The following is a 26,810-nucleotide window of genomic DNA, read 5'->3' as shown; positions in this document are numbered from 1 at the left end:
CCCCTACAGAGTTAAATCAAATATTCCTCATCCATATTTATTTTGTTTCATATGTCAGTAAAACCTCAGCAAACTATTATGGGATGATCTGATAAAACCAAGTCTGATTAAAAACTTTCAGATAAACCTTTAGGCGATAGCTTGATTGTACATTTCTAGAAATTCACTGCTCTGAGGTCCACTGAAACGCCAAATTTTAAGTCCAATAACTAAATGACCAAACACAGGATCAAAACCTTGTAACAAAATCTTATAAGAGCATAAAGTTAAAATGGCCTTTAAGTAATAAAAGATAGATTTATTTTATTTTCAGTCTTTGTCCAAATGTCAGAAGTCTGTGAGTAAAGAACAGGCATTTAAGAGATAAACTGTAACTAGAAATGTAAGAAGTCCTAAGTGGTTCTTTAGTGTGATGAAACACTTGGATTATAATAATAAGATTAAAGACCTGGAGAGATTTCCCACCCCTGGTTTATGGTTCTTCATGAATGTAAGTAAAGCACATAAAGCTTTTCCAGTGAATTTAAGAAGCAGTTTCCTTTTTTGTCTGCACAATTAAGGGAGGCAGTCTGAGTGCCTATCAAAGGTTCATCAGAGGAATAAGTTGTATGGATATTACTGTATTAATTTGCCTTTAGACAGTCTGAAATTATTTTTGGAAAAAGAAATACAAAATGAATAATTTGCTTTTGATCATGTAATTTCCTTTAGTTTCTTTTCCTAGTAATTTAAAAAATTTATTTATTTTTTAATTGAAGAATAATTGCTTTACAGAATTTTGCTGTTTTCTGTCAAACCTCAGCATAAATCAATCATAGGTATACATATATCCCCTCCCTTTTGAAACTCCACCCCATCTCCCTCTCCATCCACCCCTGAATCAGTCATAGGCATACATATATGCCCTCCCTTTTGAAACTCCCTCCCATCTCCCTCCCCACCCATCCCTCAAGGTTGATACAGAGCCCCTGTTTGAGTTCCTGAGCCATACAGCAAATTCCCGTTGGCTATCTATTTTACATATGGTAATATAAGTTTCCATGTTACTCTTTCCATACATCTCACCCTCTCCTCCCCTCTCCCCATGTCCCTAAGTCTATTCTCTATGTCTGTTTCTCCACTGTTGTCCTGTAAATAAATTCTTCAGTACCATTTTTCTAGATCCTGTATATATGCGTTAGAATATGGTATATATCTTTCTCTTTCTGACTCACTTCATTCTGTATAATAGGTTCTAGGTTCATCTACCTCATCAGAACTGACACAAATGTGTTCCTTTTTATGGCTGAGTAATATTCCATTGTGCATATGTACCACAACTTCTTTGTCCATTCATCTGTCGATGGACATCTAGGTTGCTTCCATGTTCTACCTGTTGTAAATAGTGCTGCAATGAACAATGGGTTACATGTGTCTTTTTCAACCCTGGTTTCCTCAGGGTATATGCCTAGGAGTGGGATTGCTGGGTCATATGGAGGTTTTATTCCTAGTTTTTTTTAAGGAATCTCCATACTGTCTTTCATAGAGGCTGCATCCATTTACATTCCCATCAACAGTACAAGAACTTTTTTCCCTTTTTTCCACACCCTCTCCAGCATTTATTGTTTTCCTAGTAATTGTATGCATATGTGCAAACAGAATGCATTTGTGAGCACATAAGTATGTGTGTCGCCAGATCAAGAAATTTGTGTATCATTCCTTACCCTCCTCCTAATCAAAAACTTGGTTTTGCCCACACTGAGTGCCTGATGGAGTTTGAGTGCCTGATGGGAATGGTCTGTGATGTAGAACATTTCCAGTTGGCACAGGTCAGTGGTAGTCATCATCAAAGTCCTTCCATTCACAATAGGAGATTTTCATCCTCAGGTCCTGGGGACTTGCACTCAACTGAATGATCATTTTCAGATAAGGTCCCCCTGGCCACTTTCATTTCAGTGAAACTGTGACAGCTGTAGTTTGGGGAAGATGTATAAATCTTTAAGATTTATAGATCTATAAATCTTTAGTCTATGAACTAAAATAAATATGAGATTACCTCAGACCTGCAACCTTTTTTCCAAAATGGTGGCATTTTGGCACCAGCCTGTGCAGTGAGACATGACTGAGGTACAGACAGGCCATGGTGTAAAATAGACCATTCTTGCCCAAGAGTGAGAAGTCATTCCTGTGGAAGAGCCTTAGGGGCCTCACAGGGACACGGTATGAGAAAGGCCTCTTCTCACTGGTGTCACTCTCAGTCATCCAGGATCCTGCACAAAATGAGGCTCACCAAGCTGGCCACAAGGCAGGTTAGGAAGTGTTAGCATGGCAAAGGACAGAAGCTGGCATTCACTAAGGAAGAAATACAGAGCATAAGTAATTCTGTATCTGAGAAGAGTTTTATTTTTTAAAGTACAAATTAAGATGAGGAGACATCATTTGCCAGAAATCAACTTGGAAAATTTATTTTTCAAAAAAAAAAAATTCTCCTTGCTGTAGATGAGGAGACAGGCAAACAGGTAGCCTCAGATACTACTAACAGGTGTGGAAAATGGCCCATATTTCTGGAGGGCCTGCTAGTGCTGTTTATCAAAAGCTCTAAACTGTGAGTACCTTTATTTAACTCAGCAACTTCACTTTGAGGAATCAGCCCAAAGAAAATAATCAGAGCTACATACAAAGATTTACCTACCAAGAAATGCCCTCATGGTATTACTTTTGATGGTGCAAAATCAGAAACAACCTACAACAAGAAAAAAGGAGATTACAAAATAATACTGTATGATCTCAGAATTACAAAAGAGATGACAGTATGTGTCTAGATCTATGGGTAAAAGCGTGGGAAAATAATCTACCAAAATGTTAACAGCAGAAATCTCTACTGTTCTAGAATTGTGGGTGATTTTTATTCTACTCTCTGCACTTTCATTTCTCCCTCCTATGCACATGCATTACTTTGGCAGTCAGCAACAGTACTGTTAAGAACAAATAAACAAATAAAAGGAAATGCACAGCACTAGTCCAGGTTCTTTCACTATTTAGTTATGATTCAGGAAATGCAATTAAACTTCTTGCTTAGTTTCCACAACTTCTCAGTGGAGGATTTGTGATGTCAAGTGTTGAAAGTGCAGAACAGAGTTCTAGGGACTTCTCAAGAACTACTTCCCATGAATTAATAAAGTCAAAGAAATTGAATGGCTTGCTCCCTCTGAGCTGAGGGCTCAGAGCGGCCCATGGTTATCTTGGGATTAAAGTATGCAATTAAGAGAGAGCCAGGACAGCTGGTGTGAGCACATCACTTGTATTGCTCCTCTCATGCCGATGCCACTAACTCCATCCTAACACTCGGCATGTTGTAGTGGATGATGTTGCATACATCAGTCTGGTCTTGTAAATGGTCTCTATAACCCCATCATATTTTGCCATCAACATTCTCTATAGTAATGTGTAAAGTTACAATCACTCTAAGTATGTTATGTAAGAACTAGTGGGCATTTATCTAGAGTCAAGATACCTGCTGTGGGGGTAAACTTGAGAGTCATAGACAAGGTTTTCCCTCAGTCATGCCACAGCAGATGGATTATTTCACCTTGCTTTCAAAGTAGACAGAGGAGAATTAAGAATAAGCTCCCTTTGAATCCTCCTACACTGTTGCTACTGCTAAGTCACTTCAGTCGTGTCCGACTCTGTGCGACCCCATAGACGGCAGCCCACCAGGCCCCCCCGTCCCTGGGATTCTCCAGGCAAGAACACTGGAGTGGGTTGCCATTTCCTTCTCCAATGCATGAAAGTGAAAAGTGAAAGTCAAGTCACTCAGTCGTTAGGGGGAATGTAAATTGGTACAGCCACTATGGAGAACAGTATGGAGGTTCCTTGCTGCTGCTGCTGCTGCTAAGCCGCTTCGGTCATGTCCAACGCCACAGAGTTGGACCCCATAGACGGCAGCCCACCAGGCTTCCACGTCCCTGGGATTCTCCAGGCAAGAACACTGGAGTGGGTTGCCATTTCCTTCTCCAAAGCATGGAAGTGAACAGTGAAAGTGAAGTCACTCAGTCGTGTCGGACTCTTAGGGACCCCATGGACTGCAGCCTACCAGGCTCCTCCGTCCATGGGATTTTCCAGGTGAGAGTACTGGAGTGGGGTACCATCACCTTCTCCGGGAGGTTCCTTAATAAAACTAAAAATAGAGTTGCCACATGATCCAGCGATCTTACTTCTGGGCATATACCCAGAGAAAAACATGGCCCAAAAGGATACATGCACCCCAATATTCACTGAAGCACTGTTTACAATAGCTGAAGCATCGAAGCAACCTAAACGTCCATTGGCAGAGGGATGGATAAAGAAGATGTGGTACATATATGCATGGAATACTACTCAGCCATTAAAAAGAATGGAATAATGCCATTTGCAGTAACATGGATGGACCTAGAGATGGTCATGCCGAGTGAAGTAAATCAGATAGAGAAGGAGAAATATTATATGACATTTCTTATATGTGGGATCTAAAAAGAAATGATACAGATGAACTTATTTAGGAAACAGAAACAGACTCACAGACTCAGAGACCTAACTTACAGTTTCCAGTAGGGTGGGGGGGAATTGGGGGAAGTGATAGTTAGGGAGTTTGGATTGACATATATGCGTTGCTATATTTAAAATGGATGACCAACAGGGTGCTACTGTATAGAACAGGGAACTCAATGTTATGCAGCAGCCTGGATAGGAGGGGAGTTTAGGGGAGAATAGATACAGGTACATACATGGCTGAGTCCCTTTGCTGTCCACCTGAAATTATCACAACATTGTTAATTGACTATACTCCAATATGAAATAAAAAGTTTAAAAAAATTTTAAAAAGAATAAGCTCCCTTTGAGGGAGGCTAGAGAGTTCTGTCTGGAAAGAATATCAATGTTTCCTCACAGCTAAATCTGCTAAAGAAAGACTATCCTGGAGGTAAAGAAAGGCAAGTTTTTGACAAGGAAATTGAGACATATTTCCTTGGTGAAATCTCATGGTAACAGGCAAACACTGTCCCATATTTATCATGTTCAGCCTCTTTAAATGAGCACAGCTAATCTAACATGAAGATGTGGTGCAGTGGTTATGGAGTCCTTTAGGCTATGAGTTTTCCAACAGGCAATTTGTCAATATATATCAAAAGCCCAAGACTGTTCATACAATTTAGCACAGAAAACAGACTTTTGAGAACTTATCTTGAGAAATAATTTTTTAATATGCACAGAAGAATACGTAAGAATGTTCACTGCAATGTTACTTACAAAAGTGAAAAATTGAAAAAAGTCTAATAATTGGAAGTAGTTAAATAAGAGAATAAAATCATAGAGTATTAAGAGATCATTATTCATTATATACTTGTTATGTACTTGAACAATATTTAAAGACACTAAGAAAGCTCACGACATAACGGGAAAAAGTATATGCCATAAATCCAAAGTGGATATAAATTCTGTATAGGTATGCAGACACACAAACACACGTTTAAACACATATGGAGAGAGAGATTATCCAGATTTTTCCAGCTTTATTAGGCAAGGATTACCTTCCTTGCCTCCTTCCAGGTATTTCCATATTCCCCAATCTACGCTGGTTTCCACTGGTCACCTTACACTGAGCAGCTCTGTTCCAGAATTCTTCCCCAGTCACCTCTAGTCATCTCATAACAGCTTTTCCAGCTGGCTGTCACTCTCTAATATCTACCTTACCATGAAATATGAAAACCTTTCTATTTCCCAGGATGCTGCTAACATAAGGCTACAATTTTAACAAACTTCATGAAGTCTTAATGATTACAGAGGGGAATTACAGTGCAGGAAAAAAAACCTGTAAAAGTGGATATTGGATATCACTGCTCCTAAATTTCCCCCATTAGACTCTTTCCAGGGGCTCCTGCCTAGCATCCTGCTCCTTCGCTTTCAGCTGCCAGTGTGGTGCAGGAGCTCTTTCTATCTCCTGGATGGGGAGTCTCCTCTAGTCCTCTTGACCCAAGTCCTGAGGCCCCAACTTCTTGATTCAGACCATTAACAGAGGAAATGAGACATTACAATAATCTGGAAGAGGTACACCTCCTGCCAATAAAAATGGCTCTTTGTGTTATTTAAACAAAAACCTCAGTATCTTCATCTCAGTTCAGTTCAGTCGCTCAGTCATGTCCGACTCTTTGAGACCCCATGGATTGCAGCACGCCAGGCTTCCCTGTCCATCACCAACTCCTGGAGCTTGCTCAAACTCATGTCCATTGAGTCGGTGATGCCATCCAACCATCTCATCCTCTGTAGGCCCCTTCTCCTCCAGCCTTCAATCTTTCCCAGCATCAGGGTCTTTTCTAATGAGTCAGTTCTTCACATCAGGTGGCCAAAGTATTGGAGCTTCAGCTTCAGCCTCAGTCCTTCCAATTAGTATTCAGGACTGACTTCCTTTGGGACTGACTGGTTTGATCTTGCAGTCTGAGGGACTCTCAAGAGTCTTCTCCAACGCCACAGTTCAGAAACGTCAATTCTTTGATGCTCAGCTTCCTTTATGATCCAATTCTCACATCCCTACATGACTATTGGAAAAACCATAGTTTTGACTATAGGGACCTTTGTCGACGAAGTAAAGTCTCTGCTTTTCAATCTCCATATAAATATCTGCATTTGGATAACTCCACCAGTTCAGAGCATGCGCAAGAACAACTGATTGCCACTTCTTTGGGATCTTCAAGAAGATAAAAAGAGTTGTCACTAAAGACACAGTCCACCTTTAATCTTTAGAAGATTCTAGAAAAAAATTTTTAAATTTGCAATGCAGTTTCAAATACATAATAACAACAAACAGCAAATAAATTCTATGAACCAGGCACATTCCTATACCCTGAACAAATTAACTAATTGATCTTCATTAGACTCTTTTATGGTAAGTGCTATTATTAATATTCCCATATGGATGGAGAAATTAGAACAGAGAGGAGTTAAATAATTTGTCCAACAGCCCAGAGCCAGGAAACAGTGAAACAAAGCTATTGCCAGGTAATCTCATTCTAGAGAGTTAACTAATCTTAGCTACACTGGTGACTCAGTGGTAAAGAATCTGCCTGCAATGCAAGAGCTGCAGGAGACAGAGGTTCAATCCCCGGGTCAGGAAGATTCCCTGGAGGAGGGCATGGCAACCCACTCCAGTGTTCTTGCCTACAGAATCCCATAGATAGAAGAGCCTGGTGGGGTACAGTCCATAGGGTTGCAAAGAGTCGGACACAACTGAAGTGACTTAGCAGGCACACATTGCATTGTAAAGAAAAGGCAATGGCACCCCACTCCAGTACTCTTGCCTGGAAAATCCCACGGACGGAGGAGCCTAAGAGTCGGACACAACTGAGCGACTTCACTTTCACTTTTCACTTTCATGCATTGGAGAAGGAAATGGCAACCCGCTCCAGTATTCTTGCCTGGAGAATCCCAGGGACAGGGGAGCCTGGTGAGCTGCCATCTATGGGGTCGCTCAGAGTCGGACACGACTGAAGCGACTTAGCAGGCACACACTGCACTGTACTGTCCCCTAGGATGGGGGGAGGAGAAGGAATGGAATGGAAAGGAGGGGAGGAGTTACAGAAAAATGGTGACCCAATCTTTTTTTCTTTTTTCAAATTTCCTAAAAAGCACTTTACCTTTAAAATTAGGAACCAGAATATATTACATCCATATCTATAATATATCTATCCCCATACCTATATTTCTATCTATGAATGTATTAGGGGGAGAAACATAGAGTTGCTCTGGGCATTGCATCTTCATTTCCCTAATTCACAGTGACCCCTCCTATTTAACCACTAGAGTGGACATCTTTTCTCTAAGAAATGCCTCTTGCTTATGTAAGTAGCCCCCAGGGAACTATGTTTATGCCCTGTGACCTCATGCCTCAGCTTCAGACAAGTGAACTAGGAGACTTCCTGACTCACTTAGGACCAATACAATTTTCTTATCTGAAGATTTTACACTGGATCTGAGAGCCCAACCAGTCAATCTGGGTTAGTCTCTTGTACAGAGGACATATATGGTCAGAGTAAGTTAGCTACTGCAACAACCAACCCCCAAATTTCAGTAGCTTATTTCTCAATCATATCCAGTTCAAATAGGTCAATGGGGAAATGCTGTGCTCCAATAAATTTTATCAAATATCCAGGCTCCTTTTTCATCTAGCAGTTCAACTATTTTCTAAGGTCCTAGTCAAAGGAAACGGAGAAGGCAATGGCACCCCATTCCAGTACTTTTGCCTGGAAAATCCCATGGATGGAGGAGCCTGGTAGACTGCAGTCCATGGGGTCGCTAAGAGTCGGACACGACTGAGCGACTTCACTTTCACTTTTTACTTTCATGCATTGGAGAAAGAAATGGCAACCCACTCCAGTGTTCTTGCCTGGAGAATCCCAGGGACGTGGAAGCCTGGTGGGCTGCCATCTATGGGGTCACACAGAGTCGGACACAACTGAAGCGACTTAGCAGCAGCAACAGCAGCAGTCAAAGGAAGAGGAAGAGGATGGAGAGGTACAGAGTAGGTTTTTTAATTGACCAGGCCTGAGAATAGTTTGTATCACTTCTGCCCACATTTTCCTGGCCATAATTCATCATATGACTGCACTTGACTGCAAAGAGTCCCTTGGACTGCAAGGAGATCAAACCAGTCAATCCTAAAGGAAATCATTCCTGAATATTCATCGGACGGACTGATGCTGAAGCTGAATATGCAATACTTTGGCCACTTAATGTGAAGAACTGACTCATTAGTAAAGACCCTGATGCTTAGAAAGATTGAAGGCAGGAGGAGAAGGGGACGACAGAGGATGAGATGGTTGGATGGCATCACTGACTCGATGGACGTGAGTTTGAGCAAGCTACAGGAGTTGGTGATAGACAGGGAAGCCTGGTGTGCTGCAGTCCATGGGGTCTCAAAGAGTCGGACACGACTGACTGACTGAACTGAACTGAACTGCAAAGGATGCTGAAAAATGTCATTTCATTATATGCTCAGAATGAAGAACAAATGGACAGGTGACCACCTGGTTAGTCTCTGTCACAACACATAAGTGTGAACTGTGGGGTTTATAGGCTGCTCTGTGCATGAAACAGCAAAGAAAGCTGATTTGTAGAGAGGGAAGAATGAAGCAGATGTCCATAGGGAAGCAGAGATGACAGCCTGGGGCAGTAGTGGGTGGAGAGAGACAGAGTCATGTGGTTTTCTCTTCCTGGCTTTCCACTTTGAGACACAATATTGTTGTTTTGTTTGGCTTTGTTCTGTTTTCATATGTATATAATTTTTGTAATAATAGCTTTAGATATAACTCACATGTTGAGAAAATTCACTCTTTTAAAAGTATACAAGTGAGGGAGTTCCCTGGTGGTCCAGTGGCTAAGACTCTGGGCTTCCAATGCTGGGGACCTGGGTTCCATCCCTGGTCAGAGAACTGGGTCCCACATGCTGCAACTAAAGCTCCCATATTCCACAACGGAGATCGAAGACTCTGTGTGCCTCAACTAAGACATGATGTAACCAAATAAATAAAAATAAATATTTCAAAAAATGAAGTATGCAATTGAGTTGTTTTTTTTAAATTATATTCAGAATTGTACAGCAACTATCACTATCTAATTCCAGACCATTTTTATCTCCCCCAGAAGAAACTCCAGGACCATTAGCAATCATTTTCCATTCCCCATTCTGCCCAGCCCCCAGTAGCCAACTGGGACCACATAATAAGTGACCTTTTGTGTCTAGTTTCTTTCACTTATTCAAGGTTCATTCATGTTGTAGTATGTATCAGCATTTCGTTTCTTTTATACGATAAAATAATATTCCATTATAGGGGTATGCTAATTGCTTTATCCTTCGTCAGTTGGTGGACATTGGAGTTGTTTCCGCTCTTTGTCTATTCTGAATAATGCTGCTATGAACACTGGCGCACAAGTTCTAGTGTGCACTTAAGTCTTCATAGGAGTCGAATCACTGGGTCATATGGTAATAACACTATATTAACATTTTGAGGAACTGTCACTAGTTCTTAAGAGTCCTGGCTGCCCTTGCTCTACTTGAGCATCCTTCATATAAATATGTGAATTCCTTTTCTTTTTTCTTCTTTAATCAATTTGAACTCATTTCAACAACATTATCGGCAACCTCAAGAACCTTAACAAAAGTCACCTACTCCCATCGCTTTTGGCTTTGACTTTCCTGACTTCTCAGTCCTCTTTATTCTGGCTCTATTTTTGCCTGCCTATTTAATAATGCTTTAGTTTGGCTTTTTCTTGGCTACAACCACCAGGCACTCATTCCAGCTAGCTCGAGTATAAGAACTTTAAGAAAAATACAAGATAAGATAATGGAAGCTTTCAGAAATACAAGAACAGAAACCGTAACGGGCTGGCCTCAGAAAACTAGTACTAAAAGCTAGTTCTCAATTTGAGGTGGCCTGACAGACCTCACTAACAGACATTCATCGCTGTCTGTGGGATTTCATCATTATAAATACAGTTCACCCTTCCTCCTTTCTGCACTGCTAATAACTTTTCTCTTTGCTTTCATGCCACTCCTCTGAGAATGACTCTGATTAGCCCAGGATCTCTTTCTCTTTTCATATCTGGCTACAGGTCATGGGAATCTAGTGAATTTACGGATTAACTGCTCTTGAATCGGGTATTCACCTCTTGTTCAATCAGCTATGAGAATGGAGAGCTGGATAACAAGCTACAAAACATGGCTGTTGGGCCTACTTCTTCAGTAGGGACAAGGGTTTAGAGCAGTTTCCAGTAGATGATACTGGGGTGGGAGAATAGGGTGATTAGTTTTGTGAGTGTGTGGTTGGTATTTTTAATGAAAAATGGATCACTCCTTTTTAAATCAATTTCTGTCTTTGTTCTTAGCAATTCTGCCAGAATCTAGTTTCCTGTGTTCAATCTCCGGCACTGTGCATTATAATTAAGGGTAAGACAAGTTCCTGCTCCCATCCCAACACAATCCCTTCTTGCTCAACTACCTCCCTGTGAGAAGAGTTGGATTAGACACACAGGCAGACCTCGGAGATACTGCGGGTTTGGTTCCAGACCACAGCAATAAAGTGAAGACTGCAGTAAAGCAAGTCCCATGAAGTTTCTGGTTTCCTAGTGCATAGAAAATTTATGCTTAGGCTATGCTGTAGCCCATCAAGTGTGCAATGGCATTACGTCTAAAAAAACAACATACCTTAATTTAAATACATGCATGTGTACTCAGTCACTCAGTCATGTCCAACCCTTTGTGACCCTATGGACTGTAGCCTGCCAGGCTCCTTTGTCCATGGGATTTTCCAGGCAAGAATTCTGGAGTGGGTTGTCATTTCCTCCTCCAGGGGATCTTCCTGACCAAGGAAGGGGATCCGTGTCTCCTATGTCTCCTATGCAGGCGGATTCTTCACCCACTGAGCCATAGAAAAAGCCCAATTTAAATACAATTTATTGCTAAAAAAGGCTCATCTGAGCCTTCAGTGAGTAGTAGTACTAACATGAAATATTACTGATCATGTCACCGTAGCAAGTACAATATTGAAAAAGGGCTTCTCTAGTGGCTCAGATAGCAAAGAATATGCCTGCAAAACGGGAGACCTGGGTTTGATCCCTAGGTCACAAAGATCCCCTGGAGGAGGACATGGCTACCCACTCCAGTATTCTTGCCTGGAAAATTCCATGGACAGAGAAGCCTACCGAGCTACAGGCCATGGGGTCACAAAGAGTCGGACACAATTGAGTGACTCTTTTTTCACGTTCATTGCCAGAATTACCAAAGTGTGACACAGAGTTATGAAATGAGCAAATGTTACTGGAAAAATGGTGCTGATAGACTTCCTTGATGCAGGATGGCCATAAACCTTCCAGTTGTAAAAAGCATAATATTTGCAAAGCGCACAAAAAAGTGAAGCACAATAAAGTGAGGTGCGCCTGTATGTGCAGAGGCAGTTCATCCCCTTGGAGGATGCAAAGGTAAAAGGAGCAGAAAGAAGGCCTGGGAAAACCGGAAGACCCTATTTCCTGTTCCCATCAGATCTCCTCCCCTTCTCCTTCCCTCTCCCCCACTTCTCTCCCTATCTCCCACCCTATTTCCTAAGACATAAAGGGCTACAGCCAGAGCAAAAGCTCAGAAAGTATAACAAATTGTCTCCAATTGCCAGGTTTATTTTCAACATGTCACAGCTGGAGTAGGACAGGAAGCTCCTTGAGCCAAAATTTAAGCTTCAGGATGGGTAAAAAACTGGCCTTAAGTAACTTTCTTTCTACAAGACAGAACCCAGAGATAGAAGTTTATGTATAAAAGGAAAAAGTACAGGTTTTAGTATGTTAGAATAAGCAATAACTTTTGAAATGAAAATGTAAATGCTAATCATTAAGAATTTTCCAGAATATTAAATTATGTATGTGTACATATTTTTTCCATTAACAAAGCAAAAAAAAAATTAAACTCTTCAGTTTGGTAAGGTCTTCCATTTTTCTGATTTCTAAAGAGGGTGAGTCCATAGTCTGCCCTAATTTTATATTTTGTTCCTCTTTTTTTTTTGATAAATATTCTTCCCTGTGGCTAACATCAAGTGTGGATTTGCCAGATTATCTGGATATACTCCAAAAGAAATATCTCACTCATATCTTGAAAGAAAAAGGCATTTAGTGTACATATGTCTAAAAGCTAAAGTGGCTTGAGGGTAGGGATGGGGGCAGTGATGATGGATAGAGGAGGCAGAGTTTCATATTTAACTAGTAAACTTTGACCAGACTTTCTGAACCTTAGTATTTTAGGAATTTGAGTTGGCCAAGTCAAAGACTCATACACAGCAGGAATCGGAAAAAGCAGATTATTTGCATGAGTTTTGCACTACCAAATTGGATATGCACTGTTTCATAACCAGGCACAGCACAAACATGTTTGTTTATTTTAAGGCTGTCTGCTGACCTGCATTGTGAGTTTGCTCAGCGGGCCACTGTGGCAGAGTTGAGAGCCCAGACCTGGGACCTCTGAAGGCAAATGCTGGTATCATCACTTGAAAAGCTTTCTCCATGCTGGCTGGCTATAGTCGGGACAGTCCTTAGAAAAGCTGGCTCTTGGTAATTTGAGTCAGACTGATTCAGCAAACACGTTTTGTCTTATTTTTTTTCCTTTTGGCCCCACCACATAGTACGTGGGATCTTAGTTCCCTGACCAGAGATTGAACTCGTGCCCCTTGCGTTGGAGAGCACAGTTCTAATCATTGGACCACCAGCAAAGTCCCGATCATGTTCTCTTTTAAATCACCTATATGTCCCTAAGTATATTCCAAAAAGGCTGAATTCCCATCCACAATAGGGGTGTGAAATGTGACAAAATGAGTCTCAGGGTCTTATTGAAGTGATGCCACAGGGTTTAGAATAAAGAGAGGTGAAGAATGTGGACAGGGAGGTCAAATGTGTGAATTTGGGAGCCAGACTGCCTGGCCTGGCTTTTTCGGTCCTCCTTTTCCCAGCCATGTGATCTCAGGTAAGTTATTTAACCTCTCTGTGCCTCAGTTTCCCAATGTGTAATATGGAGATTACACTGCTCCTATTTCAAAAGCATCATTATGAGTATTAATGAGTTAATAATAAAGTTTTAAAGGTGATTAGGACATTGTATGACAGGTAGTAAATGATATACATGTTTGTTAAATAAAGGAAAATATACTTATGGCAGGTGAACCTTACAATGACTGACTCCAGAACTCTATATCCTCAGGTGAGAAAGGGTTGAATGTTAGAAACAACCCAAATTGGAACACATCTAAATAAACTACAGTGAGGTGATACTATGAAACACCATACTAGCCACTTTTAAAATGAAGTATGTCTATAAGTGGGTTTCCTCAATGGCTCAGCAGGTAAAGAATCTGCCTGTCAAAAAAAAAAAAAAAAAAAATCTGCCTGTCAATGTAGGAGACACAGGAAATATGGGTTCAATTCCTGGGTAGGGAAGATCTGGAGGAGGTAATGGCAACCCACTCCAGCATTTTTACCTGAAAAAATCCCATGGATAGAGGAGCCTGGCGGGCTACAGTCCATGGGGTCACAAAGAGCTGGACACGACTGAGCGACTAAGCATGCATGTATATATACTGCTGCGGAATAATCCCTAAGATATATTGTTAAGGGAGAGAGCAAGTCCCAGTACAGCATATGCAAAGTTAATTACGAGAACTAGCACTTACTGAATAATTTCTATGCATCAGAGCTTTACATATATTAACTCATCTAATCTCTATACAAGGAAGGTACTAGCTTTTTCACCACTGTGAAAATGAGAGTCTCAGGGAGGCCAGGGTTGAAACTAACATGCCTAGGTTATTCTTTCAAACTTGTAAGTCAGATAATTCACTTTGGATTCAGGGAGTGGAGGAAGTAAGGGATAGAAATGACCTGGAATTATTTTATTTGAATGCATTTCATTTGGAAGGCACATTCTCTTCTAACAAAGACTATGCAGACATTAAAAATAGGGAGTATCCCTGCAGTGCATAGATGGAAAAATCTCTTAGATAGCCTTTTAGGTGAAAAAAGCAAAATGTAGAATGATGATGAGTACAGAAAGATTATTTTTATGTAAAATTTTGTTAAAGGACATACATACATGTGCAGTAACAAGGATACACAAAAATTAGTAATCGTAGTTATATTTTGGGGAGGGATTTAGGGGCAGAAGAGGAGCTTTTATTTTTCTCTGATACCATTTTTATTGCTTTAATTTTTTCCCTTGGGTTTATTACTTTTAGTTTAAAAAAAATACTGTGAAGCATTACTAGACTGTGGGATTAATGACTATTATTGTTTTCATATTTATACTTCCCTGCAAAAAGTAAGTTACAGTATATGTTATTAAAAAAAAATAAAAACAAGGTAGCATAAAAAAATAGTGCCTCCTAGCCTCAGGAGTCCTAATGAGCTATAGTCACAGAGATGCCAGACCAGTCAAAATTGGAAGAAAGAGCTATAATCACAGGAAAGAACTCTCCCCACAACTTGAAGTAGCCCAGAAAAAGCAGCAGTAATAACAGCAGGCCTGCCTTCAAGAAAAGCAGAGACAGTAGCCGTGGCAGGCCCTGCAGTGGCTGGCGTAGGTGATAACACAAGATGACATCAGAAAACAAAAACTGCCACACAGAACCCAAGGCCTCCAAGAAAGAGAGAAACTGAAGGGCTTGAGGTGTAAAATCAACAAGAGGGAACTTAGGAGTCAATGCTAAAGTGATTATGACTCACAGTCTGATGGTCCTCAAGACTTGAGTGGCCTTGGAGAAACCAGATCACAGTTGTGTAACCAAGGCCCTGTGCTGGAGACACATAATGGATAGATGATGGTCTTCCTCCAGCCCCAGGTGATCTCAATGAGGTCAGTGTGCCAGACCCCTCAGCAAGGCAATATATAGGCGTCAAACAAGCATTTCATCTTACCTCCTTCTGCCTGCCAAAACCCTGGCAGAGAGGAGCATCATTACATGAGAGAATGCATGTGGCCTAATTATTTGTCACACTTGATCACTAGACCAGACCCTTTAAGAGTAGTCCAAAGAATTTATTTCATGGGAACCAAATACAGTAATTCATGTTGCAATCCTGCCCAAATCACTGAACAGATACTTTAAGACCCAAATTCCTTAAAACCAGCTTTGATTTAGCACACACTACACGTTCCAACTAGAGTTTCAAGTGAGTGGAGCTGCCCACACGAAGCCATTTCTCACAGATCGCTGGCAGTTAAGTGCTCAAGAAGAAAGAGATTTCTTCAACTTCCTTTGGGTCTCACAAAACGAAAGCAGCCGTTACATAATAAAGCCTGTAAAAAGCTCCATGGGTTAAGAAGTCCCCTGATGTTTTTTCTGCCTTCAGTCATTTGTTTCAAGTATTCAGAAACAGTGAAAGTTCACGAAGCAAAAACATCTTGGGCAGGAAAAGAAGTGTGAGAGTTAGTCAGCAGCTCGACTCACTCATAGGTCCATGAGGTTGTAACTTAATCTTGACAACATAGTCTTTCCTGGAAGAGCTTTGAGCAGCGATTTATCATTTTATAATTTGTGGTTTCAATGTGAGCCATCAACCAAGCAGCTGTCTTGGTCTGAGGCACTTTTGAATCTTTCAAAAAACCCCGGGGAGGCAGGAAGCCGGCTTCAAACTTGAGGCCCCAAACTCGTGGGGTTTAAGGGAGAAGGCACAAAGGCCAGGATTTCTGTGTGCGCTCTCTAGTCTTTGGAAATGTATGGAATGCGTTCCTGTGTTTGTTTTAGACTTGGTGGGGGCTGGGGGGGAGCATACTTCGATAGCTGGAGCCGTGGGCTGGCCCCTCGTATCTCTGGACGGCTTTTCTTCTGTTGCACGATCCCCTGGGAAATGAGAAGCTGCAAGCTGAGAGGGGGGAAATGGGTGGAGAAAGGGGAAGCAAGGGGGAAGGGAGGAGTGCCCGCGATAACTCTGCTGACTTCACAGTTTTCCACCGTGGCCTGCCCTGCCTACCTCTGTTGACTTCAAAGCTCGAGGAGCGCCTCTGCGCGCGTGCTCAGCCAGCCCCGCGGCCGCCGGTGGGAGAAGGCATTGACTCTTAGCCCCAGGACCGCATCCATCCGAGAACGACATTTCTGAAATTAACTTTGCCGTGAACAAAAGGCGGCTCTGGGTCACCCAGTGCTGGGATTCCAGCATCCACCAGGGCGAAAGGCAGCTTTTACAGAGATGTCTCCAGAAACTCGGGCGGTTTCCCAAGGTGTCTCACTGGTTCTGCAGCAGTGTTGGCCGTCTGTGGGCCGATGGGCGTGGCTTTCGCAATCGTGTTGGGGCGCCCGGATTTGGGAAGACTTGCCTCCTCTCCTCCGAGCAATGCAGGGAATCAGATGTTTGCTGGCAGCTCCCACAGTCTGTCACCATTCTCTCCCCTCCCTGCTCCCCACGCTGGGATTGACTTGTTTTCCTTCCCATCTCTGTTTTCTCCAGAGTCCTCCGGCCTCTCCCGAGAGAGGAAGCGGAGGAAGTAAGAGGACCATCCTGGCCGCTGTCACTCATGACCTTCTAATCTGCTTATCATTCTAAGCCCAGGACGGAAAGAGGCGCAGCACCTTCTCGGAGCAAAAACAGTCACCACAGAATTTCACGGGCTGAAACCAAGATGCACAGCACAGGTTTGAAATATACGCGCATGTGTAAGACGAGTCAGACGGCAATGCAGGAGACCTGGGTTCAATCCCTGGGTCTGGAAGATCCCTGGAGAAGGAAATGGCAATCCACTCCAGTATTCTTGCCTGGAAAAGCCCATGGATGGAGGAGCCTGGCAGGCTACAGTCCGTGGGGTCGCAAAGAGTCAGACACAACTGAGCGACTAACACACACACATGATGTTTCACAATTCTCTCCTTCACTAACCCCAGACAGTACTGGATGTATGAGCAGCTTTAACTATCTTCTACTGTTCAATGTGAATTTAAAGATAAGCATAGGCTTAGTTCAATCTCTCAGTCGTGTTCAACTCTTTGCGACCCCACGGACTGCAGCATACCAGGTCTCTCTATCACCAACTCCTGGAGCCTACTCAAACTCAAGTCCATCGAGTTGGTGATGCCATCCAACCACCTCATCCTCTGTTGTCCCCTTCTCCTCCCACCCTCAATCTTTCCCAGCATCAGGGTCTTTTCAAATGAGTCAGTTCTTTGCATCAGGTGGCCAAAATATTGGCGTTTCAGCTTCAGCATCAGTCCTTCCAGTGAATATTCAGGACTGATTTCCTGTAGGATGGTCTGGTTGGATCTCCTTGCAGTCCAAGGGACAAGCATAGGCTAGAAGTAGATATCTTGGAAATTCAGCTTCACTAGCCGAACTAAGCACCACAAACAGTTCAGAAGGACTTGTAACTGGTTACAGATCCTAGTTACAGTGTTTTCCCCCTTCTAACGTTCTCACTGCTAGCCTTAGGTCCTGGCTTGAGAAGGGTCTTAGAAGGGTCTAGCCTAGTCTTCGGAGAAGGTGATGGCACCCCACTCCAGTACTCTTGCCTGGAAAATCCCATGGATGGAGGAGCCTGGTAGGCTGCAGTCCATGGGGTTGCTACGAGTAGGACACGACTGAGCGACTTCACTTTCACTTTTCACTTTCATGCATTGGAGAAGGAAATGGCAACCCACTCCAGTGTTCTTGCCTGGAGAATCCCAGGGATGGGGGAGCCTGGTGAGCTGCCGTCTTTGGGGTCGCACAGAGTCGGACACGACTGAAGCGACTTAGCAGCAGCAGCAGCAGCCTAGTCTTTTCAGAACATGGCCACACCATGGGCTGTCTGTGCCTCCTGGGTCCAGCTTTGTACTTGGATGCAAGGGTATTTGGAAAACAACACATGATTCTTGTCCTTAAGAAAATTAACAGAAACATCGAATTTTCGCTAGGAAATTAGTGAGCAAGATAGCCCAAACTCTCTATAACTAGAGATTTTAAAATCAAGAAATGAAAACTTAGGTTAGTTAAGAGAGCTGCCTAAGGTAAATGTTTCCTTGGTTAATCCCACAAACAAAAATTAGAACCAGAGTCAGTCTGTAGCAAACACTTCCTTGTGGACTCAAATCTGAATAAATGTTACTCAAAACAAGATGCGTGTGTGCGTGTGTATATGCTCACTCGTGTCCAACTCTTTACAACCCTATGGAATTTTCCAGGCAAGAATACTGGAGTGGGTTGCCATTCCTTCTCCCGGGATCCTTTCCAACCCAGGGATGTAACCTGAGTCTCCTGCATCAGCAGGTAGATTCTTCACCTAAACTGTACCACCTGGGAAGCCCATACAATAGATGCACTGAGGCTCTTTTATGGTTAAGGTAACCTGCTCTTGGTCTTCTAGATTCAAACTAACTCCACCCACCCTCAACCTCTGTATGGGGTTTCAACCAAGTACTGTCAATGCATTTGAAATTGATTCAAAATGCTTTCTGGAAAGCCATCTCAGTTGAACTTGCAGGCACTGTTGGGGTTCCCTTCCAAGAAAGAATGGACTGACATTCTCCCTGGACTAGACCCAGGTTAGGCTCTGCCTGCCTGGGAGTGTGTCTCCGTCTTTGACAGTCTGATGGCTAAAGCTCCAGGTTCCTGCTCTTCAATCAACACCACCAAATTCCTGCAGGGTTGGCTCGACTCACGAGCCCACGTAGTTGAGACAGTTCTTTTTTTACAGAGACGCTAAGGATATATGTACCTTCTTTCCCCTGAATTCTTTCTCAAACTTTCTCTGTCACGATTTACTACTATTTACTGAGCATCCTGTATGGCCTGGATACTGGGGAAAACAAGGCAACTCAGTCCATGCCCTCATGGACTCTGTAAGTGCCATAGGGAATCACTGTATAACCAAATTAGAGATGAGAAGAACAACATAAGAGGAGCATCCCACAGCCCCACATCCACCCCACCTAACAAAGTGAAGGAGCTAATACTCAAGTTCTTCAGAGTTCTCTTGGCTCACTTCCCAGCTGTGGTCAAATTCTCTGCATGCTCGTTCCTCCTTTTCTGGATTACTTGTGGAATTGCCAGGAGGACAGAGGCTTGAAGAATGCAAGCAGGAAAGAAAAAAAAAAAAAGGAGCATCTGCAAATGATTGACTGAAACCAGTTGTAGCTGGGCAGAATCAGGGTTTTCAGCTGCAAGCAACAGAAACTAACTCTGACAGATTTAAGAAAAGGAATTTCTCAAAAAGCTATCGAATAATCCCTGAGAAGGCTGAAAAACAGGATCAGAAAACATAAGAACTGAGAACTCAGGATCATATCTGAGGCCACAGGTACAATCACAGCCTAGAAAGAGTGAGATGAGGGTACCCCTGCTGCCACTGCTGAGTGCTGCACCACGGCTTCCACCATCACTGTCTTCAGCCCTCGACACTTGATACCACCATGGGCAGTGGGAGCCTGGATATTTTTGTCACCCTGCAGCCTCCCCCAGAAAGGATTCTCCAATGTCCCACTTTGTTGATGCTAATAACTTCTGATTCCTTCCGGAGCAAGAGCACCTGATTGGCCAAGTCTTGGTTGTATGTCCACGTCCTAGCTGCAAAGTGGACTAGACTTTTCTAGAGACTTCTAGAAGACTAGAACAGTCTTTTTTAGGGCACTGAAATTCATGAAGTGATAGCATCCCAAACATGGGAAGGGGGTTCAGATGCTCAGTAGCCAAAAATGACCCTAAGCCCCCTTCCTCTAATCCCATGTGGAGGGAGAGCGTGAGTCAACACTGACCTGCCAGAGGATTAGAAATAAGTCCAGGAGACACATTTCAGCACTGAGGCTGGTGTCCTCTGACCCAGAAGCAAGGCCCTTAGGCCAGTAAGGTCAGCACAACCAGGGTGAACTTCCCTAAGAGAAGGAGGTAGAGACTTCTCCCTGGGTGCCCCCTACCTCCAGCCTCAGCAAGGAGAAGCGGGGGAGCTGTGGGAAGTCTCCCTGGGAGTGAGAAGTGCAGTCCCCTCCCGCTCTAGCAGCCTTTCCTTCTGCAGCTGGATCAGCCCCGCCTAGCCCCTCCATCCTTTTCTCACCAACAGGAAGGAAATCCAAGCTGCCACCATCGGAAAACAAAAGCCTATGTCAGAAATATTTACCTTTGGCCTTGATCTCTCATCCCAGACCTGCTGCTTAGACTTTTCACAATTTATGGATCCTGACATATGGTGATTCATCTTGGTTTTGTCACTGCTAGCCACCACGCAGAAGGGCTGGCCTCCAAGATGGGGGTGGGTGGCTAGGGAGAAGGGACACGTGTGCTCAGCAGCCACCCTTCAAAGTCCCAGGCCACAGTTTTCTCTTACGGATGTTGCCCAGCCCAGGGTGGGCGGTTCATCTGTGGCTTATTTTCCGTTTGTTTTAGTCCCCCACCCATTTAGTAAGTTGGTCTAAAAACAAAACAAAAAAAGCCCCAAATAAAACCAAAAAAGGAAACTCTTTTTTTTTTGAGTCATCTGATTATTTGTTCCCTGACTTTAGAAGAGAGGCAAAATAACCCCAAAGTGTAGCACTTTACTGAAGGATGATACATGGGATTAGGCAGTCCCTCAAGCCATTCTCAGGATCCTGCCCTGGGGTGGGCCCTTGGTGACACTCTGTTTTCCTTTATCCCTTTCCTGAGGATGTGGCTAGAAAGATAGTTGGATAACTCCAGCTATCTGCTTCTAACTTGGGGGGAAAGGCTGGGTGTGGAGAGGATGGTGGGGAGGCTGGGTGCGAGGTAGAATGTGGCTGTTTCCAGCCATCCTTCCGCTACCTCTCACCACAACCCTAGATACTTACAAGCATACCTACCTTTTCCTGTAGGCTGTCAGAGCTCCTGGGAGAGCCACACATGAAGCCTTCATGAAAGCTGTTGTGTAGTCACTCAGTCGTGACTCTTCAACCCCATGGGCTGTAGCTTGCTAGGCTCCTCTGTCCATGGGAAAGCTCCAGGTGGTGAAAACTTCTGAGTTCCCCCTGATTAATCAGATCACTAGAAATGAAACAAAACAAAACAAACAAAAAAAAAGAAAAGAATATTTTTAACACCTTACAAGAGTGCCTTCACTGAGTCAAAGTTCAATACTACAGTCCCATATTTCTTAGAAAGTAAACAGAAGAAATAGAAGAACAAAAACCAAAAGAAAAAAAAAGCCCACCCACATTTTGATATCTTGTGAAAACACAGTGGAAGACATTTTCCATTATGTTTCTCAGCCTCTTGTCTTTTAGGATCTATGTGATAAATTTCACGTAGAATTCACAAGAAAAAGATTATGTTTCCTCATGAGCTAATATTGCTTCCTTTTTTTCCAGACAGTAACCAATTGTGTTTCCCTTTTTGCTTTGACTGTCAGGGAGCCTGAACTTAAGTTTAATACCCATTTACAAAATTATCTTATCTCCAGCTCCTGATCTTCCCCTTCCTCTATGTGGTTTCTCAACCCCACCTTTCATCTTTACTTTAACTGCTTCATCTAGTTGTACATTTAATTTCAGCTACACCAGAGTTTTTAAAAAACCTGAAAAGTGCAACAAACAACAAAACTAACCATCAAATTAGTAACATGACCAAGGTCACCCAGAACTTGGTCTCACTTCCCCAATATCTCCCAGGTGGTTAGTGAGACTCACAGGCTAGACACATGCAATGATTAGAATATGTTCAAGCATTAAATGAGAAGAACAAAGATTCTAGGGATTGAGGAAACGTATCAGTGAAGACTGGAGCAGTCAAGGAAGGCTTCCCGAAGGCGGCAGTACTTATTGTAAGCTTTGAAGGCTTGGGGTTAATTTCAAGGGTTCATTTCATTGGATCATTTATATAGTTTGGCTGGACTACATGAAGCATGTACCTTGGAATTTATCCAACTGGCTCTTTTCTGGGGATAGTTTGTGAACTTAGTCTGAGAGGCCAGTGCATTACTTTCTAGGGAGCAATTATGTGAAGGCAATCAGGTGAGTCCTCAGTAAAATGGTGAAGTGGGTGGGACAGGTCGGGGCACTATATTGGCATTTTAGATGGGATAATTCTTCATTGGGACTATTCTACATACCACAGTACCCTTGGCATCCTGCTTCACACCCACTAGATGCTCATAACAATCCCTAGTCACTGGGACAGCCCCAAACTCTACCCGTTGTCCTCAACACACCCTGGAGGGCAGTGATGCACGCAGGTGAGACGGACCACTACCTCAGATGCCCAAAATTCTCCTCGCAGTTCTGCCATCTACAACTGGATTTCCAGATTTAGCAAATAAACTATAGAACATCCAATTAAATTTTAATTTCAAATAAACAATGAATAATTTTTTAGTATAAGTATGTTCCAAATATTGCACTACTTGTTGTTTATTGGAAAATTCAAATTAAGCTAGTGGTCCTTATTTGATCTGGAAGCCCTACCCACAGCCCATTATCACCATATACACACCTGTCTCCCAGAAATTCCCTTTGGGTTGGTCCCTCTGCTGTGTACTGAGCTATCCTCTACTTCTTCCCTGCAAGATCCACCTATTCTGTATTTCAGTTCTTCATGTTCAATCTCAGCTAAATCACAAGGGGAGGGTAAATACTTTAAATCAGAGGAACAAATTCTTTTAATAAGGTAACCATCTTACCTTAACCTGGTTAAAGTATCAATATACACCAGTCTCTAGAAGGCTCTCAGATCGAATGGTGGTGGGAAGGACAGACAGGGAAACAGGAAGCATTTCTAGGGCTGACAGCTTATGCCATGTGACCCTAAATTTCAATGAGCCTCAATTTTGCCTGCACAATGGGGAACTTCACACACTGTTGAGGGCTTCCCTGGTGGTGCTAATGGTAAAGAATCCGCCTGCCAATGCAGCAGACATGAGATTTGGGTTTGATCCCTGGGTCTGAAAGACCCCCTGGAGGAGGACATGGCAACCTACTCCAGTATTCTGGTCTCATGGAGAATGTCATGGACAAAGGAGCCTGGCAGGCTACAGTCCATAGAGTCATAAAGAGTCAGACACCATTGAGTGATTAGCACACACACAGGCACGCACTATTGATGAATTATGCTAGGGTGGAGCCTGGGACTGGGGATTTTTTAAAGCCTGAGCCTGACCCCAGGGTCTCCCTAACTTGCAACTGAGGTTGAGAATCACTCCTTCACTTCCTGAGGAAAGTGAGAGAAAGGAGAGAGCATGATAAAGAATGAGAGAGAAACAGAGAGAATAAGACCTGGTCTCAGGGGCTCTGCTTGGTGTTGGTCATTGAGGGGATTTGGAAGAAGCAAGAGGCAAATACATTCCACTCAAGCAGGGGGAAAAAAGTTCAAGAAAGTAATATACTTTGAATGTGTTCCATTTTGAGCAAAACAGATGTGAAAAGGCACTTCTGAAGAGCCCAGTGAGTGTTTCATTTTATGCCAAACACTGTCCTTAGGGATGTTCCAGCTTACCAAAAAAAAGTCCCCTAGAGAGAGTCCCATTTTTCTTTATTACCTAGTGAGTCTAACCAATGCCAGAATCAGGTTCAGAAACCGGGCTGCTCACACGCATGGCCTTGCTGGTGTTGGCTTCGAAGCAAGCTTCTGATGTTACCACGGGCACCTCAGTGAAAGAGGCTCCCCTCTTGGCTCCGTGTGGGCTGTGAGCCCAGAGTGTCAGTCTGCGTGCCATCAGCACATGCAGGCCTTGACTCTGACAAGTAGGTCAGCATCGACATGGCTCCAGCCTCCACCAAGAGGTACTTGTCCCTGGCAGGAAGCTGCTTCTGCAGAATTAAAAACCATCAGAGTTGATCAAAGGAAGTGCAGGGTAGGCTGGCGGGCGGGCCAGATCCTAATCTCCACTTGCTGGCCTCACGCATCACTGCACATGAGTCACCCCACTGAGCTCAGCGGACATGCTGTTTGGATTAGGCTTTTACAGGCGAGGTTTGCCAAGCTTGCACAGAGCAGACGAGAGGCGAGGGAGGAAGCTGGGATATGGGTTAGATGTGGTTGCCCAGGTGCCAGGGAGGAGGCAGTTGGCTCCCTAGGTACACAGGACAGTGGCAGTGGGGGGATTGTGAATCCTGCTGTCTGTGGCCTACTCTTCAGCTCAGCTCCACGAACCCCATTAAGGGCAACGGAGCCCACACCAAGCCTACACATCTTTCCTCTCTTGCCAACTCTCCAATTAAGATGTACTATTACAGGACTCACATCTTGCTTTCACTCAACCATTTGCCTCTTAACGAGCAGGAATTCCTTTTCTCAAAAGCAGGCAACACTTCACCACTCAGGCATCTTGCTCAAATGCAGTGGAGTCCAGCAAAAAAAAAAAAGGGGGGGGGGAGGGAAGTCAGAAAATAAAAATTCCTAAATTAAGAGCCAACCCATAAAAGCAGGGCTTCCCCTCGTGCCTGGCTGGTGTGACATCACCATGAGTTACTCAATGAAAATGGTGTCAGAGTAGCAGCTCAATTACATGTGGAAAATTTCCTTAAGAAATAGAACTCCGCAGAAAACAAAAAGGTGTTGAAAAGACCCTGAACTTAGGTTTTTGGGACCCTACCTCTAGAGGGGCTGACTTCCCTGGGCATAGACCTAAATGGGATTCTCTTCCAAACAGTGCCTAGCAGGATCTTGGGACTCAGGAGCAGCAACGGAGGTAACCCAGCGGTTTGTTTTGCAATGGTGGGAACAAGATCAAAATCCTTTGTCTCTGATTCTGCCAAGTTTTGCTTCCGTGCATGGTAACTTAGGAAGTAGCAGCCCCCATGATTTTGTAAGCCAAAGACTTTTGGCTTGTAGTCTCTGCTGGGATTCTCTTTAGAGTATTTTAGACTGTCATTTATTAAAAGCATCTAAATGGAGGTGGCAGTCCCTGACACTTTTCAAAATAAATGTTGCCACTGGTCCCTACACCACGCTTGACTCTAAACCATGAATTTCCAACCTTATTATTGCTCAATTAGTTGTAATTTAAAATTTCTTATTCCTGGCTTCAGGTTTCTTCTCACCTATCTATAATTCTCAGGGTACTCAAATTTGCTCAGGAAACCTGTCTTTTCCTTCTTTTCTGCCTTTATCATTTTCAGTTAAGAATGGAACTGGAGATAGGAGGTACCAGCCTGGAGAGGATTCCAGTCACTAAAGCACAGTGCAGCAGAGGTTAAGGTCTGACCATTAGGTGAACCTGGTTGAACCCCAACTCTGTCACCAACTCCCAATGTAATCTTGGAGCAATTTTCTTAACCCCTCACAGCCTCAAATTCCTCATCTGTGAAATGTGGATAAAAATCATCCTAACTTCATTGAGGCGGAGAAGGCAATGGCACCCCACTCCAGTACTCTTGCCTGGAAAATCCCACGGACGGAGGAGCCTGGTGGGCTGCTGTCCATGGGGTCGTTAAGAGTCGGACACGACTGAGCGACTTCACTTTCACTTTTCACTTTCATGCATTGGAGAAGGAAATGGCAACCCACTCCAGTGCTCTTGCCTGGAGAATCCCAGGGACGAGGGAGCCTGGTGGGCTGCCGTCTATGGGGTCGCACAGAGTCGGACACAACTGAAGCAACTCAGCAGCAGCAGCAACTGCACTGAGGAGGACTAAATGAGCTAAAGGCAAGAAAAACATTTAGTAAAGCCCTGGCACCCAGTAAACACATAATCAACGCATTTTTATTTCTATTACAGTAATCACCTTTCAACCAGCACTGTGTAGCTAATGGTAGTAAGCTTCATTGGATTCTATTGCTAACATTTTTTTCCTTCTGAAATTTCTCAGTGCCCAGAGAACTAATATTTGCTTTAATCAAAAGTACTTGCTTGAGAAAGACAAATATCATGTGATATCACTTATCTGTGGGATCTAAAAAAAAAAAAAAGAATACAAATGAACTTATGTATAAAACAGAAACAGACTCAGACTTTGAAAACAAACTTATGGTTATCAAAGGGGAAAGGCCAGGATGTGGGGCAGGGGGTAAATTAAGAGTTTGGGATTAGCATATACACACTACTCTATATTGGAGAAGGAAATGGCAACCCACTCCACTGTTCTTGCCTGGAGAATCCCAGGGACGGGGAAGCCTGGTGGGCTGCCCTCTATGGGGTCGCACAGAGTCGGACACAACTGAAGCGACTTAGCAGCAGCAGCAGCAACTACTCTATATAAAATAATCAACAAGGACCTATGATATAGGACGGGAACTCTACTCAATATTCTGTAATTGGGATAAGAATCTGGGAAAAGAATCTGAGAAAGAGTAGATGTATGTATATGTATGACTGAATTACTTTGATGGACACCTGTCAACACTGTAAATCAACTATACTCCAATACAATTTTTTT

The 26,810-nt window shown here is 43.2% G+C and overlaps 1 long non-coding RNA gene across 2 annotated transcripts in view; it reads right to left on the bottom strand.

The window, feature by feature from the left end:
* Positions 1 to 26,810, bottom strand: part of LOC133256928 (uncharacterized) — a 46,888-nt gene that overhangs the window by 8,117 nt on the left and 11,961 nt on the right. For both annotated transcript variants that reach the window (XR_009739337.1, XR_009739338.1), the window contains exons 3-6: positions 21,306 to 21,470; positions 20,609 to 20,748; positions 15,256 to 19,559; positions 2,668 to 2,722 (exon numbers count right to left, since the gene is read on the bottom strand). This is a non-coding gene — a long non-coding RNA (uncharacterized LOC133256928). The remainder of the gene's footprint in view (positions 1 to 2,667; positions 2,723 to 15,255; positions 19,560 to 20,608; positions 20,749 to 21,305; positions 21,471 to 26,810) is intronic.

Source organism: Bos javanicus, chromosome 11 (assembly GCF_032452875.1).
Source record: "Bos javanicus breed banteng chromosome 11, ARS-OSU_banteng_1.0, whole genome shotgun sequence".
NCBI lineage: Eukaryota > Metazoa > Chordata > Mammalia > Artiodactyla > Bovidae > Bos > Bos javanicus.
The sequence above is the reverse complement of the archived record's forward strand: the minus strand, read 5'-3'. Positions and strand labels throughout refer to the sequence as shown.